Source organism: Aquarana catesbeiana, linkage group LG05, assembly GCF_042186555.1.
Source record: "Aquarana catesbeiana isolate 2022-GZ linkage group LG05, ASM4218655v1, whole genome shotgun sequence".
Taxonomy (NCBI): domain Eukaryota; kingdom Metazoa; phylum Chordata; class Amphibia; order Anura; family Ranidae; genus Aquarana; species Aquarana catesbeiana.
The window spans coordinates 186348582-186367057 of record NC_133328.1 but is presented as its reverse complement, the minus strand read 5'-3'; the positions used below and the strand labels follow the sequence as shown (position 1 = coordinate 186367057).

Sequence of the window (18476 nt, the reverse complement as noted above, 5' to 3'; positions counted from 1 at the left end):
TCGGGGGACATTGCTGCTTGTGTGTGCTGAGTCAGCTGGGGGTCACGTCCCATGTACAGGACTGTGTGTGAGTCACATATGTATCAGTCGTCATATAGAAGAATGATAGCAGAGTGCTCAGGAGGATGGAGCTATGGGGGAGGACTCTGATCAGGGTCACCATCACACTCACACACCACCATCACACTCACACACACCATCATTACACTCACACACACACCATCATCACACTCACACACCACCATCACCCACACGCACACCATCACCCACACACACACCATCATCACACTCACACACCACCATCACACTCACACACCACCATCACACTCACACACCACCATCACACTCACACACACACCATCATCACACACACACACACACACACCATCATCACACACACACACACCATCATCACACTCACACACACACCATCATCACACTCACACACACCATCATCACACTCACACACACCATCATCACACTCACACACACACCATCATCACACTCACACACACACACCATCATCACACTCACACACACACACCATCATCACACACACACACACACACACACCATCATCACACACACACCATCACACACACACACACCATCACACACACACACACCATCATCACACACACACACACACACCATCATCACACTCACACACACACCATCATCACACTCACACACACACCATCATCACACTCACACACACACCATCATCACACTCACACACACACCATCATCACACTCACACACACACCATCATCACACTCACACACACACCATCATCACACACACACACACACCATCATCACACTCACACACACACCATCATCACACTCACACACACCATCATCACACTCACACACACACCATCATCACACTCACACACACCATCATCTCACACACACACCATCATCACACTCACACACACACACCATCATCACACGCACACCATCATCACGCTCACACGCACACCATCATCACGCTCACACGCACACCATCATCACGCTCACACGCACACCATCATCACGCTCACACGCACACCATCATCACGCTCACACGCACACCATCATCACGCTCACACGCACACCATCATCACGCTCACACGCACACCATCATCACGCTCACACGCACACCATCATCACGCTCACACGCACACCATCATCACGCTCACACGCACACCATCATCACGCTCACACGCACACCATCATCACGCTCACACGCACACCATCATCACGCTCACACGCACACCATCACACGCACACCATCACACGCACACCATCACCCACACGCACACCATCACCCACACGCACACCATCACCCACACTCACACCATCACCCACACTCACACCATCACCCACACTCACACCATCACCCACACCATCACCCACCATCATCATCACACTCACACACACACTCACCCACCATCATCATCACACTCACACACACACTCACCCACCATCATCATCACACTCACACACACACTCACCCACCATCATCATCACACTCACACACACACTCACCCACCATCACACTCACACACACACTCACCCACCATCACACTCACACACACACTCACCCACCATCACACACACACTCACACTCACCCACCATCACACACACTCACACTCACCCACCATCACACACACACTCACACACCATCACACTCACACACACACTCACACACCATCACACTCACACACACACTCACACACCATCACACTCACACACACACTCACACACCATCACACTCACTCACACACCATCACACTCACACACACACTCACACACCATCACACTCACACACACACACACACACACCATCACACTCACACACACACACACACACCATCACACTCACACACACACACACACACACACACACCATCACACTCACACACACACACCATCACACTCACACACACACACACTCACACTGTCACCGTTACTCACACTCTACTGACTATACAATCTTCTGTGCTCCTTGTCAGCCTCAGCTTTATCATTCTTAAAAATGTTTATTTCTAGAAGGAGATCGGCAATGGCAGCCCTCGTCTTCCTCTCCGCAAAGGAAGTCCCACTAAAACAGAAGTCTGGGAATCAGGGTTTTAGCAGATTCATACTTGCCTAGCTGGACACAGCATCGGTCCCCCCGCCACTTCTAACACTGAGAATCGAGCGATCAAACGCTGCCGATCGCTCAGTTCTGTACTTCTCCTTTAAGCTGACTATGCAGTTTTTAGATCTGCCAACAACTAGGAGACATAAGGGCCTGTGTGATTGGATAGAAATTGATTGGACTGTATGGGTTTGTCCTCCATACTGGTGAATTTAAGTCGACCGTAGATGGATTGAAATTCGGCTGGTTCAGCAAGGACCAGCCACATTTTGATCCATCTATAGGCAGGCTGGTTGTACAGAAGTCCATCTCTTGATCGATTTCTGTACAACCAGCCTGTCTTTTTTTTTTTTTTTATTTTATTCACTCGATTACCACCACCAGCTGTCGCCGACAGTGATCATTGTATTCTGATGGCACGGGACTCCTTCCGTTGTCAGAAAACAATGGCTTCATGGGAAGGATTCACTCGGTATTGATAGGGGAGTGTGGGTGGGGGAATCAAATCCCTTTTCTTTGTGTTTTCTTTGTGTTGTTTTTGTTTTTTTCTTTCTTGGCCTAGTGGTGGAAAAAAAAAGAATCATCTATGGCCTGCTTTTAAATGCGATTGTTTAATCAAATTGTAGTTTGTATGGCCACCCATATATCATTATGATCGTTCATTATTAGATTGTAAGCTCTTCTGAGCAGGGCCCTCTTAATCCTCCTGTATTTTATCGTATTATAACTGTATTGTCTCCTTTTTATATTGTAAAGCGATGTGTAAACTGTTGGCGCTATATAAATCCTGTATAATAATTATAAAGTGATCAAATTGAATAAGAATTTTATTTTGGGCACACTTGAGCAGAGTGAGTTTCAGGCATTTTTTTTTATTTGAGACTTTTTAAGTGTTTTTAGAAGTGTATTACAAGTGTTTTACAGCTTCAGGCATTTTTATTTGAGAGTTTTTGTGCATTTTTGGAAGTCTGTTACAAGCATTTTAGAAGCTTATTAAGCGTTTTTTTTACAGGTTCAGGCTCTTTTGTTTAGCCAACAGACAGCACTAGGGGGAGGAAATTAGGGACGGAGAGCTGCTGTTTGAGCAGAAAACGTGTGACAAAATGCTCGGAATACGCTCAAGTCACGTATTTTCAGGTGTTTCTATTGAAGTCTGTGCCCCAAAATGCTTGTAATCTACCAAAAAGAAACTTGTACTTTTTTGAGTGACAGATGTTTTGCTTCAGGCGACAGAACTCTCACCTGTGAACAGGGGATATTGAAATGAATGGGATTTGACTCGTTGAGCGTTGTAGTGCAGGAACTGGAGCAACTCAAGTCTCACCGATTAGAATGGTTCCAATGCACTTGATAGGGTGCGACGTGTGCTCCAAAGTCAGAGCGCTTGTCCAATCAGTGTAAACCAGGCCTAAGCCCCCATTCACATTGGTGCGATTTGACAGGTCAAATCGGAGCCTATTGCCAGCAATAGAAGCGTCCCAATCGGTGCAACGCCGACTTTTGCCGCGCCACACCAATTTCCAAAAGTAGTTCTTGCACTACTTCTGGTGAACTTGGGGGCGATTTCAATAGAAATTTGGGCATGAACCCGCACAGATGTCTTTCAAGTCGCCCCTGAAGAAGGCTTAAAATGCAGCTTTGAAAGCATACGGATTCAGGTGAACTTGCACGGTTTCAAAACCGTGTTCAGTGTGAACAAGGGCTTAGAGCTTCAAGCAGAAAATTGCTCAGGTATGACCAGGACCTTAGTGATCTTCTGGCTAGGTGACCAACATGGTGGAATTATGTCAGTCGTTTCTGATCGATGGAAAGAAAAGCTGATTGTGTGTCAGGGAATCGGTGGTAATAATGGATCCCTGGTACCCATCCCGGCAGCAAAGTCTCAATTTAATAAGCAGCAGAGGATGCCAATCTAAGTTCTGGGGTCCCAGCTGTGGGGAGATTTGGCCTTCTGTACAATCCCGGCCACATGGGCTGCCAGTAGGTGATCAACTGCTGTGTTGCAAATCCTGCAGAAATGCTTCACAAACCCAAAACACTGATACCCATGTACACAGACATTCATGCATGATCTCATTAAAGTGGAAGTAAACCCTCCTATAATTTTCAGCCAAGGAAGCTGTAATCTTGGCCTCTGTTTAATCTTCAGCTGCCATGATGCTGCACAAGTGATCAGTTATGACACCAGCCATTGGATGATTTGACAGTTTGGTTGAGAGCGCATCTAATGTGACAGTTACATTCCCAGCATGTGCCAGAAATGTAAGGGCTAGTTTACACTTGCTTCAAAACATGGCTTTGGACACGCTTTGTTAAAGCTCTCTGAACACTAGTCAAAGCTCCTGTTACTAAATAAAATGGTTATCTTACAGTCCTGTTTACACCTTGCTTTTGCTTGGGGCTTCGAAGAGGCTTAGATGGGGCTTTGGGGCTTCAAGCGAGCTTTGCCATAGACTTCTATGGGGGCTTTGAAGCACCACTAAAGCAACATGGGGTATCATTTTTGAAGCGAAACCGAAGCAAAGCAAAAAAAGGTGTGAACAGGACTGTAAGATAACCATTTTATTTAGTGACCAAGGGCTTTGACTAGTGTTCAGAGAGCTTTAACAAAGCCTGTCCGAAGCCTTGTTTTGAAGCAAGTGTAAAGTAGCCATTAGGCCGGGTTTACACTTGTATGACAAACGCTCCGACATTGGGAGCTCTTGTTGCATGACGTGTGAAAATCAATGTTTCCCTATGAGAGCCGTCTTAACTGGTACGACTTTGAAAATGCTCTCTGCACTACTTTCGTCCAGCTTTGATCCTACTTCAGCCCATTGAATATGTGTATGTATGTGTGTATATGTATGTTTTTATTTATATATATAAAATATTCTGACAGCCACAAGAGGAGCAGCAGCTGCCAGAATACCATAGTGGGCAGGGGATGTTCCTCTGTCTATTATATTTAACACAAATGGCCGAATCTATTCATTTTCTCTCATTCAGCCCATGAGGATGAACAAGGGGATCTCTCATCTCCTTCTTCTTTAAAAAAAACAAAACAAAACAGCACAGCCTTTCATGCACCCATTTAATTTAATTATTTTTGTTTTCTGAGAATTCAAAAACACATGAAGCAGGTTGACATCCTCCATCGTGGTTGGGGCAAACACTAATTATCATGAAAAGACTTGTCATCACAGTATAATTACAGCAATCTCATGATCAGCGAAGTCTCTGCCTATGAGGAGGGGGCTGTACCTTTCCTCCAATCGCCTGTTTGCCCAGGCTTCACTGCAGTGCTAACCGGGAAGAGAAAATCACCTAACACAATCAGAACTTTCTAAATGATATATAAAGCTGAAGACAGCAGATATACATGAAAAACTTATGTAGGGAGATCTGTTTCATCCATGTGTATCATCTGATGCTGTTCACTGGGTATATGTGAGGGTTTACATCTGTTTTGCACTGGCACCTAGCATACCCAGTAGTAGAATGCTTCAGTAGGACCCAACTGGATAGCTATCATGTGATAATCTTCATGTTCTTCAATTGGCTCTGAGATTTTATTGGTAATGGAACCCATTGGGATTTTCTCTGTGCTCACTTTTGTAACAATCCAAAGCTGGTCTTGGCGTCGTTGGAAGCAGCTCCTGCGGTTCTTTTTTAGATGGTATTACATCTTCGGTTTTCCTTTATCCAGCACTTTTCTATGTTGTCTCTGTCTGCACAGTGGTTTGTTCTTGTTCTCTTCTTCTTTTGCCTCCTTGTTGGATGGTTTCTTTGGGGGGGGGGGGGGGCTAAAAGCCAAGATGACGTTGTTGGTGAATCCTACTACCATAACTTTTGCTTCATTGGTGACTTTGATTGTCTTTAGTATTTTGTCCTCAGGAAGTTAAGTTACCTCTTTCAAAATGACTTTCTGCATAGCTGGTGAAATACCTGTGAGTGATTGAAACTTCTGTTTAAGGCATTCTTCGGTGCTGTCCAATGGGATCATCTTAAACTCCACTTACTCTTTAACTGACTCTGAATTCTCTCCATTGCTAACTGCCTTTGGCGGTGCGGAGTCGCTGTCCTGAGAACTTGTGCCTCCACCCTGCACACAGGTCAGCTGTACATCTTCTTGGGATCCCCATGATGATCGTGTACAAGTCTCCAGTGTAAGGGCTGCTGGAAATAGGGAACTTTAACATATATGACAGTCCTTACTTTTCTCTGATATTCTCTGCCAAATCCTTGTTCTAGGTCTGACATTTTCAGAGGTAGGTCAGCAGTGATCTCCCTAATATTTCTCTGAATTTATTTAATTCTAAAGCATTTTAAGTTAACAGTGCCAAGGTACATCTTGTGGTCTTGTAAGCACAATATCTTTTATTTTGTTTCAAAACAATCCCTTTATCCTTGTGAATGCCTCTTGGAACCTAATCCCACACTGTTCATAGGACCTCAACTTCTGCCCAGTTCAAGATGAAAGCGTTTGTTACCCCAACACTTCATATTCCTGATATGTTCCTGCTGTACCATGTACTTGTATGAAAAAGTATCCTGTTATCTTTGTTTTGCTTCCTTTATGTGAAACCCCTGGTGTTCCTGACAGTTCCTCTGCTTTCCTATTAAAAACTGACCACACTAAGCTGGAGAGCACAGAGTGGTCAGTTCACTGGCAATGCTGCGAACTCCGTGTGCTCTCCAATGATCAGACATGCCTCTGCTGCACAGCCATTCACTAGGAATCTCAATGTACTGCTGCTTCTTCTCCCCCCAGCTCTTATGCTGCTGAGAACAGAGGGAGTGTGATCATTTGTGAAAAAAGGGAAACATTTTTTTTTTTTTTTTTTATATCTATACCAAAATGTTTTGCCTTTCATTTTTATTTTAAACTGGGTTGTTTTACAGGGTGATCATTTACAATCACTAAGTCATAACTTCTTTTTTCAACTAGTTAAACCTGAAATTAGATATTGCAGACCTTTCCTTCCAAAGTGCCAGTTTCTTTAATTCCTCTTCCCCCCCCCCTTTTTTTTTTTTTTTTAACTCTACAAAAACATTTTGCTTCTCATTTCTGTTTTAACTGGAATGGGTTGTTTTACAAGATAATTGTTTACAGTCACTTTTAAGTCTTGTTTCATATTGGAGCTAATCCTCACTTTTGCAAATTCATTAAAATGCCAAAGCCTCTATCAGGCCCCTTTCACACTGGGGCGGTGGGGGCGTCGGCGGTAAAACAGCGCTATTTTTAGCGCTGTTTTACCGTCGTTTTTGCAGCGGTATTCGGCCACTAGCGGTGCGGTTTTAACCCCCGCTGGCGGCCGAAAAAGGGTTAAAACCGTTCGTACAGCGCGGCTATAGCTGCACTGTCCCATTGATTTCAATGGGCAGGAGCGGTTTAGGAGCGGTGAACACACTGCTCCTTCACCGCTCCAAAAATGCGGCTGACAGGACTTTTTTTACCGTCCTGCCAGCGCACCGCTTCAGTGTAAAAGCCCTCGGGCTTTCACACTGAACAAACAGCGGAGGCTGTTTAGGGGCGGTTTGCAGGCGGTATTTTTAGCGCAATAACGCCTACAAACCGCCCCAGTGTGAAAGGGGCCTTACTGAAGTTTTGGCATTTGACAATTAAATAATGGGGGTATGACAAGAGGGAGTTGGGTTTTTTTTCTAAATTGAGTAGTTCAAGCTTCATGTAAATAAGAGACTACAGGGCCACAGGTATTGATCTAAAGACTTAATGCCGTGTACACACGGTCTGAATTTCTGACAAAAAATGTTTGATGTGAGCTTGTCGGAAAATCCGACCGTATGTATGCTCCATCGGACATTTGCTGTCGGAATTTCCTACAACTAATGTTTTGGGAGCTGGTTTTTCGAACGTGTGTACACAATTCCGACGTACAAAATTCCACGCATGCTTGGAATCAAGCAGAAGAGCCGCACTGGCTAATGAACTTCATTTTTCTCGGCTCGTTGTACGTGTTGTACGTCACCGCGTTCCTTTTTTTTTTTTTTTTTTTTATAATACATTTTTATTTATACCTTGTTCAAATCTTAATTAAATTTCATATATTACAACTCTTTTTGATATTTCATCATACTTATACAATATCACAAACAATCAATCTGTTAGGGACTACGAACAAACACCAAACAAAACTAACCCAAAAAAACCCCACCCCAAATTCCTCCATCCCCTCCCCTATTTATTACTCCTAAACACTTTATTTCCTTTTACACCTCCCTTCCCTCCACCACTCCTTCGTGCCCTTTAAAAAAAAAAAAAAAAAAAAAAAACCCCACCAAATAAACCAACACCACCAAAAAACAAACTCCATTCCACATCACTTCCACCCGTAACAATCCATTAATTACCCCCGTGGTTCTATATTCAATCCATTTCACTGTGTTCACATTATTTCAACCTTCAGCAATTTTTCCCCCTTATCGGTGTATCATACTCCCCCCTCCCTCCACCCCCGTGCCCCCCACTTATACTTGTGTTAATTCTCTCCTTCCTCCTTTCACTGTTATTCTTACATTTTAATCAACTATTCCTAATGTGTCCTTCAAGTGAAACCAAAGAAACCACCGACAAAAAGAAAACCCACACCAATTAAACCCGCAACACCAATAATTACATTACCCATCACCTCCACCCGTAACATTCCCTCTCTTCTATAAGTTTATTCCCTTCATCCTCCCCCTCTTCTTCATTTATCTTCTACATTCTTAAACCTTCTCCTTTAGTTACTCCCGTAATTCTATATTCAATCCATTTCATTGTGTTCACATAATTTCAGCATTCAGCAGTTTTTTCCCCCTTCTCGATGTGTCATTCTCCCCCCTACCTCCACCCCCGTGCCCCACACTTATACCTGTGTTAATATTCTCTTTTCCCCTCTGTGCCCCTTAATTACTTGTACCCTCCTCCCTCTTCCCCCCTCCCCTCTTTTATGGGGCTGTGGCGAGGTTGGAAGAGGACAAATCCCAAGAAGCAAAAAGAGGAAGGAAACCCCCCACACTTAATCCTCCCCTCCCTCAATCCTCAAAAATAGGTGGGCGGGTCAAAGCCTCACCTTGGTCCACCCACCCCACTCTCCCCCCAGGCACCTTCCGGAAATAAACATGTTCCCTTATCTTATTTTTAAACAGCGTGGCACGGCCCTATCCAGCATCTCTCTTCCAAACTATGACATCTCAGCTGAGTGCTGTTTCCAAATTTTCCATATATCCTTAAATTCCTCCTGTCTGTCTTTAATCCTATATACCCATTCTTCTGCATCCATTATTTTATCTACTTCCTTTTTCCAATCAAGTAATGTTGAGCATCTAGGATTTTTCCAGTACCTTGGCACCAATACCTTTTCCGCATTCAGCAAATGGGGAGTAATACTTTTTTTATATATTTTGTTCGAGGATGGCATCCCGTGGAACAAGAAGTGCATTACCAAAAATTCTATAGGTTTTACCGTCATCTTCTTGATCCAAGGGGCCACTGCCTCCCAAAATTTTTTGATCTTCGGACACGTCCACCAAAGGTGGAGGTATGTACCCCTCCCCTCACATCCCCTCCAGCAACGTGCATCTCCCTTTGGGAACATTTGTGCTAAGCGAGCAGGGGTAAGGTACCATCTGGTCAGAAATTCATATGCCATCTCCTGAGTATATTAGCTTATTGAGGAGCTATGAGTTGTTTTAATCAGCCTCTTCATTTGTAAAGTTGAGAACCTCTTTCCTATTTGTCTCTCCCATTCCTTGATATAATAGGGTATTGATGTACTATAAATTTTAAGTATTAATTTATACATCCTGGATAGTAGGTGCTTAGCTTCTGGGATTTCCATATATCAAAATGTAGTGAGGGTATTCAAAGGTCTAATCAGAGATTTCCTTTTATTATAAAAATCTGTAATTTGGAAATATCTCCATGTAGACATCGGAATGTCCCCCCAGTCCGCCACCAAATCCTTTAAAGGGACCAGGTTGCCCAATGGAGCTATCCTCGCACATGTTACCCCTCCATCTCTTCCCCATCCTTCTAGATTTCTTTTGTCCTCCCCTGGTTGAAACCATGGAAATCCCTCCAGTGGGGATATCATAGGTGCTATCTTACTCTGGGCATTTAACCTATCCCAAACTAATAATGTAGTTTTAGTTATCAGCGATGTCCATTCCGATAATCCCCTATTCGCATTTGGAATCCAGGGCACCCCTTCTAGATCTCTGCCTGCTATTGTTTTTTCCAGATTTACCCATAGTTTGTTTACAGAGTCATGGCGCCAGTTCATTATTCGTACCAGGGCCATAGCCTTATAGTACAGATTCATATCTGGCAATCCTAACCCTCCCTCCTCTTTATGTCTCCTCAGTATATCATATGATATTCTTGGGTGCTTGTCTCCCCACACAAAGTTCGAAAAGGCCCTTCTAATCTGCCTGAAAAAGGCTTGTGGGAGTGTCATAGGGACCGTATATAAACTATAGATAATTCTCGGCAGTACATTCACTCTTCCAAACCAAGTCAGCAAATGGCCCCTCCAGCTTTTCAGGTCTCTCTGTATGTTTACTAGCAGTGTGCCATAGTTGAGCTCGTATAGCTTCTTTAAATCTGCTGTGATATGAATCTCCAAATATTTTAGTGAGTCCATGTTCCAAATAAAAAATAAAAGGAAAGTTGTCTTGTATAGCTTTCCTCATCTTAGAAGGGACATGGCTTGTCAAAATTGATTTTTTCAGGGTTTACCTTAAAATTAGATAGGGCTCCAAACCTCTCCATTTCCCGCATTGATTCTTTCAATGATTCTTGGGGTTTAGATAAATAGAATAAAAGGTCATCCGCATAGGCCGATACCTTATGCTTCACTGCCCCAATACGAATCCCATTAATCCCTCCATTCTTCCTTATCTTGCATAGAAAAAGGATCAAGGCAAATAACAGGGGTGACAGTGGACACCCCTGTCTAGTCCCATTGCGGATATCGAAATAATCCGACAGCCCTCCGTTTTACCTTGACCCTTGCTTTAGGGTTGTTTTATAATGCCAGAACCCATCCCATCATGCGCTCTCCCAGGCCCACCTCCCTCAAAACCTCGGACAAGAAGACCCAGTTAACCCTATCAAATGCTTTCTCAGCATCCATAGACGGCAATACCTTTGGAATTTGCTCTGGCCCATTTTGGGCCCAATGTAATAACTGTAAGGCACGAATTGTATTTTCTCTGGTTTCCTGGCCTTTTATAAATCCCGTTTGATCTAAATATATTATTTTTGCTCTGTGATCTTGCATCCTAAGGGCCAAGATTTTTGATAGGATCTTCGTGTCTGTGTTCAAGAGGGAGATGGGTCTATAGTTAACACACATCTGAGGGTCCTTCCCCTCCTTCTGGGGTCACAAACCTCTGGAGTTTGTGACCCCAGTATTTGGCGAAACAAGTCTGTCACCGTTTGTGCTAGATCTGTAGCCCCTTTTACCTCGCTTAAACCCCTTATACGAATATTCTGCCTGCGTGTTCTGTTTTCTTGATCGTCGATTTGATCTAATAGGGAGTTTAACTTTTCTTCATACTTCTTTACTACTTCTTGCGTGTCCACCACGGCTTGCTTAATATCATCCTGATTTATCTCTATTTCCTCCACTCTACGTCCCAAGGCTATTGTGTCCTCTCTGATCCCTTCAACCATTTGCTTACAGGACAATTCCACTGCAGAGATGAGTGATTGTATGTCATTTTTAGTAGGGAGAGATGTCAAGTGCTCTCTAAATTCCTAATCCAGGTCTATCCGTAATATCTCTGTCTGATGTATTACTTGCTCTGTATTAGGGGTTTGGGTTATGGGGGTCCATTGTTGCTTCTGTCGCTCTGTGATTAGCTGCCACCAATTCTCCTCCATGCGATTCACTCCCTTATTCATCCCCCAAAACCCTCTCCCCTAGGGCACTTCTGGGTTCCGTCCCCCCAGTCCTCCGTCCGGCATCTTGCCTGTTCTATGGCTTTCTTTATAGTTCAGTCCTGCCATATCACGATTGCCTCGCTCAGAGCAGACCTCACTCTCAGCCCTCTCCACTCCCCCCTCTGCCAAGTCTCCTGTCATCATTGGACTCTGCTGACCTTTCACTGGTGTCTCCTCACCTTGCCTCTGTCTGCTTCGGGCATCGGATACCACGGACCTCAGCCCTCCATACTCTGACATCCTCTGCTCCACCTTGCCTTGGTCTGTGCTCTGTGGGGACAAGTAAGCTTTCATGCCGCCAGTCTGTGCTTTCTCCTTACCAGAGGGGTGTGGGGTGTTGTGTCTCCGTGTTGACATCTCCGATTGCTGTCTCCCGGCTGTGTGAAAAAAGCTGGGGGAGGCTATTGCTGGCACTCACCGCTCCGCGCCGACGTCTCCTATCACTATCTCCTGGCTGTGTGAGAAAAGCCGGGGGAGGAGAGGGAGAGGCTATTGCTGGAGTTCACCGTTCCTCGTGTCTCCAATCTCCAATCTCCAATCTCCAATCTCCAGGCTGTGTGGGACAAGCTGGGGGAGGCTATTACTGGAGCTCACCGCGTCTCCGTGCCGACAGTCTCCAATTACTATCTCCCAGCTGTGTGAGAGAGGCTGGGGGAGGAGAGGGGGGCGCTATTGCTGGAGCTCACCGCTCCTCGTGTCTCTCAGAGCCCGGGAACCTCCGCGCACTCACGCAGCGCGTACTCCCTCCATACCACGCCCTGACGTCGGTTTTTCGTACGTCACCGCGTTCTTGACGTTCGGAATTTCCGACAACATTTGTGGTGACCGTGTGTATGCAAGACAAGTTTGAGCCAACATCCGTTGGAAAAAAATCCACAGTTTTGTTGTCGGAATGTCCGATTGTGTGTATGCGCCATTAACAGGTGCCTGCAGACAACAAAAGGTACCTGAACCTCAGCACTGATCTTTCTTTGCATGTTTGTGCTTGGTCAGTGGAGTGGGGCTATAGGCTATACATGTTTTTGTCAGTACAGCTGTATGCTAAAGTTTAGGAACCCCTGACAATTTCCATGATTGTCATTTATAAATATTTGGGTGTTTTGGATCTGCAATTTCATTTTGATCTATCAAATAACTGAAGGACACAGTAATATTTCAGTAGTGAAATGAGGTTTATTGGATTAACAGAAAATGCGCAATATGCATCAAAACGATATTGGAAAGGTGCATAAATTTGGGCACCCCAACAGAAAAAATCACATCAATCTTTAGTAGAGCCTCCTTTAGCAGAAATAACAGCCTCTAGATGCTTCCTATAGCCTGTAATGAGTGTCTGGATTCTGCGTGAATGTATTTTGGACCATTCCTCCCTCCTTACAAAACATCTCCAGTTCAGTTAGATTTGATGGTTGCCAAGCATGGACAGGCCGCTTCAAATCACCCCACAGATGTTCAATGATATTCAGGTCTGGGGACTGGGATGGCCATTCCAAAACATTGTACTTGTTCCTCTGCATAAATGCCCGAGTAGATTTTGAGCAGTGTTTTGGGTCGTTGTCTTGTTGAAATATCCAGCCCCGGCGTAACTTTTACTTTGTGACTGATTCCTCAAAATTATTCTCAAGAATCTGCTGATATTGAGTGGAATCCTTGCAACCCTCAACTTTAACCACATTCCCAGTACCAGCGCTGGCCACACAGCCCCAGAGCATGATGGAACCTCCACCAAATTTTACTGTGGGTAGCAAGTGGTTTTTCTTGGAATGCTGTGTTCTTTTGCCACCATGCATAACTCCCCTTGTTATGACCAAATAACTCAATCTTTGTTTCATCAGTCCACAGCACCTTATTCCAAAATGAAGCTGGCTTGTCCAAATGTGCGTTTCTCAAGCGACTCTGTTTGTGGCATGTGTGCAGAAAAGGCTTCTTTCGCATCACTCTCCCATACAGCTTCTCCCTGTGCAAAGTGCGCTGAATTGTTGAAGGATACACAGTGACACCATCTGCAGCAAGTTGATGTTGTAGGTCTTTGGAGGTGGTCCGTGGGCTGTTTTTGACCGTTCTCACCATGCTTCGCCTTTGCCTCTCCAATATTTTATGGGGCCTGCCACTTCTGGCCTTAACGAGCTGTGCCTGTGGTCTTCCATTTCCTCACAGTGGACACTGACAGCTTATATCTCTGCGATAACTTTTTGTAGCCTTCCCCTAAACCATAATGGAGAACAATCTTTGTTTTCAGGTCATTTGAGAGTTGTTTTGTTGCCACTCTTCAGAGGAGAGTCAAAGAGAACAAAAACTTGTAATTGGCCACCTCAAATACCTTTTCTCATGATTGGATGCACCTGTCTATGAAGTTCAAGGCTTAATGAGCTCACCAAACTAATTGTGTGTTCCAGTTAATCAGTGCTAAGTAGTTACAGGTATTCAAATCAACAAAATGACAAGGGTGCCCAAATTTATGCACCTGTCTAATTTTGTTGTGATGCATATTGCGTATTTTCTGTTAATCCAATAAACCTCATTTCACTACTGAAATATTACTGTGTCCTTCAGTTATTTGATAGATCAAAATGAAATTGCTGTTCCAAACACCCAAATATTTATAAATGACAATCATGGGAATTGTCAGGGGTTCCTAAACTTTTGCATACAACTGTATTATACAGTGCTATGCAAAAGTTTTAGGTAAGTGTGTAGAAATACTGTAAAGTAAGAATGATTTAAAAAAATATATATATTATTTTGTTTGAATTTTGTAAATTGATAAAAATAAAGTGAGCGAACAAAATAAAAATCTAAATCAAATCAATATTTGTGACTACCCTTTGGCTTCAAACCAGCATACATTTTTCTAGGTACACTTGCACACAGTTTTTAAAGAAACTTGGCAGGTACAGTGCCTTGCAAAAGTATTCACCCCCCCCCCCCTTGACTTTTTACCTATTTTGTTACATTACAGCCTTTAGTTCAATGTTTTTTTAATCTGAATTATATGTGATGGATCAGAACACAATAGTCTAAATTGGTGAAGTAAAATTAGAAAAATATATACATAAAACTATTTTTAAGAAATTGGCATGTGCGTATGTATTCACCCCCTTTGTTATGAAGCCCATAAAAAGCTCTGGTGCAACCAATTACCTTCAGAAGTCACGTAATTAGTGAAATGATGTCCACCTGTGTGCAATCTGTCACATGATCTGTCATTACATTTACACACCTTTTTGAAAGGCCCCAGAGGCTGCAACACCTAAGCAAGAGGCACCACTAACCAAACACTGCCATGAAGACCAAGGAACTCTCCAAACAAATAAGGGACAATGTTGTTGAGAAGTACAAGTCAGGGTTAGGTTATAAAAAAATATCCAAATCTTTGATGATCCCTAGGAGCACCATCAAAACTATCATAACCAAATGGAAAGAACATGACACAACAGCAAACCTGCCAAGAGACGGCCGCACACCAAAACTCACGGACCGGGCAAGGAGGGCATTAATCAGAGAGGCAGCACAGAGACCTAAGGTAACCCTGGAGGAGCTGCAGAGTTCCACAGCAGAGACTGGGGTATCTGTACATAGGATGACAATAAGCCGTACAATCCATAGAGATGGGCTTTATGGCAGAGTGGCCAGAAGAAAGCCATTACTTTCAGCAAAAAACAAAATGGCACGTTTTGAGTTTGCGGAAAGGCATGTGGGAGACTCACAAAATGTATGGAGGAAGGTGCTCTGGTCTGATGAGACTAAAATTGAACTTTTTTGGCCATCAAAGAAAACGTTATGTCTGGCGCAAACCCAACACTTCACCCAAAGAACACCACCCCCACAGTAAAACGTGGTGGTGGCATCGTGCTGTGGGAATGTTTTTCAGCAGTCGGGACTGGGAAACTGGTCAGAGTTGAGGGAAAGATTGATGGTGCTAAATACAGGGTTATACTTGAGCAAAGCTTGTACCACTCTGTGTGTGATTTGAGGCTAGGACGGAGGTTCACCTTCCAGCAGGACAATGACCCCAAACACACTGCTAAAGCAACACTTGAGTGGTTTAAGGGGTAACGTGTAAATGTGTTGGAATGGCCTAGTCAAAGCCCAGACCTCAATAGAAAATCTGTGGTCAGACTTTGCTGTTCACAAGCGCAAACCATCCCACTTGAAGGAGCTGGAGCAGTTTTGCAAGGAGGTATGGGCAAAAATCCCAGTGGTAAGATGTGGCAAGCTCATAGAGACTTATCCAAAGTGACTTGGAGCTGTGATGGCCGCAAAAGGTGGCTCTACAAAGTATTGACTTTAGGGGGGTGAATAGTTATGCACATTGACTCTTTCTGTTATTTTGTTGTTTTGCTTCATAATAATAAAAAAAAAAAAAAAAATCTTCCAAGTTGTGGGCATGTTCTGTAAATTAAATTATGCAAATCCTCAAACAATCCATGTTAATTCCAGGTTGTTAGGCGACAAAACACGAAAAATGCCGGGGGGGGGGATGGGGGTTGAATACTTTTGAAAGGCACTGTAAGTTGCTCCAAAAATCTTGGCGAACTAACCACAGATCATTTGTGGATGTAGGCTGCCTCAAATCTCTGCTCTGTGGGAGCCAAACCATCACTTCCAGGACTCCTTGTTCTTTATGCTGAAGAGTGCTCTTAATGACCATGGCTGTATGTTTGGGGTCCTTGTCCTGCTGCAGAATAAATTTGGGGCCAATCACCTCCCTTATGGTATGGCATGATGGATAAGTATCTGCCTGTAGCTCTCAGCATTGATGACACCATGGATTGGGCAACGTTGAGGACTGTAGATGCAGTGGTTGGCCAAGGAAACTTAATGCACCAGATGAAAGACACATCATGCTTGCTCCCCTTTGACATCAGAAGATATACAGCAGTGCAATTAGTAGAGAACTGGCAGAAACCAGTGGGACCCAGGTACACCCATCCACTGTCCATGGAAGTATTGCCAGAAGTGGTCTTCATGGAAGAATTGTGGACAAAAAGCCATTCCTCAGACATGGAAGCAAGGCTAAGTGACTGGCTTAACCATGCACGAAAACATAGGAATTGGGGTCCAGAAAAAATGGCAGCTCTCGACTGATGAGTCAAAAATTTAAATATTTGGCTGGTGCAGGAAGCAATTTGTTCGGCGAAGGGCTGAGAAGCAGTACAATGAGTGTCTGCAGGCAACAGTGAACCATGGTGGAGGTTTTTTGAAAGTTTGGTGCTGCATTTCTGCAAAGGGAGTTGGAGAGTTGGTCAGGATTAATGGTGTCCTCAATGCTGAGAAACACAGGCAGATACTTATCCATCATGCAGTACAAGTTCCGCCAGCAAAAGACCGATGGAGCATACACACGGTCGCATTTTCCGACAAAAAGCTCTCATCGGAGTTTTGCTGGCGGCATTTACGATCGTGTGTACGGGTAATTAGTCCTAGAAGTGGTGGTTTGGCCCCCACAGAGCCTTGATCTTGACATAGTCTGTCTGAGATTACATTTAGAGACAAGAATTTAAGGCAGTCTACATCCACAAAGGATCTGTGGTTAGTTCTCCAAGATGTTTGGAACAAACCTACCTGCCGAGGTCTCTCAAATACTGTGTGCAAGTGTACCTAGAAGAATTGATGCTGTTTTGAAGGCAAAGGGTAGTCGCACTAAATTTTGATTTTGATTTCTCTTCCGTTAATTTACTTTCCTCTTTGTTACGTGATAAAAATAAACTATTACTCTTCTATTTCTGAAAGCATTTTTAATTTACAGCCAATTTACTGTTTTCCACCATTGTCTAAAACATTTGCACAGTATTGTAGTTCCCTATTTCTAGCTGGGCTTGACCCAAAATTATTTGTGGTCAATTTGATTTAAACAAACCTAAAATGATGGTAAAACTACTGTAACACAAATGTTCTGCCATGTTTTCAATTATTTTTTAAATTTGATGTAACAGGAAACAGTTTATAGCTATAGTGAACATTATTGTATTTGTGAAAGAGGGTTATTATGTTGTCTCAGCTTTTAATGGTCATAAATGAGTGATGATCTGGGATGATGCAAGATATATAAAGCTACATCTGTTGCTTCATCAATCAGATGACTAAGTTATCAGTGACATGTCACTAGCTCTTGTGATGACAACTTTTGTCTTGTTATAACTTTTCGATCTAAGGTGTTTTTTATACATGAGCTTTCACAGCTTTTGGTTTTGTACGAATTATTTTTTAATTTTTTTACATGATAGTCTTGCATATCTTGTGGATTAGAAAAGTCTACTTGGTTTTAGTGGTTCAGTATTTTTGATGCTGTACAGTGGTCCATTGAACAAATATTTTTCCCTGTGGTCACGTTTGTTCTTTGATCACTTCGTATTGCTATGTAGTCTTCATCGTATGTGATTCCCATTTAGAAGAAGCATATTATTTTTCATT

The 18476-nt window shown here is 43.4% G+C and overlaps 1 protein-coding gene and 1 pseudogene across 4 annotated transcripts in view; one reads left to right on the top strand and one right to left on the bottom strand.

The window, feature by feature from the left end:
- The window catches only part of CUL1 (cullin 1), a 159772-nt gene that overhangs the window by 41952 nt on the left and 99344 nt on the right, over positions 1 to 18476 (top strand). The window lies entirely within an intron of this gene.
- Positions 5499 to 6541, bottom strand: LOC141145975 (ubiquitin domain-containing protein UBFD1 pseudogene; annotated as a pseudogene).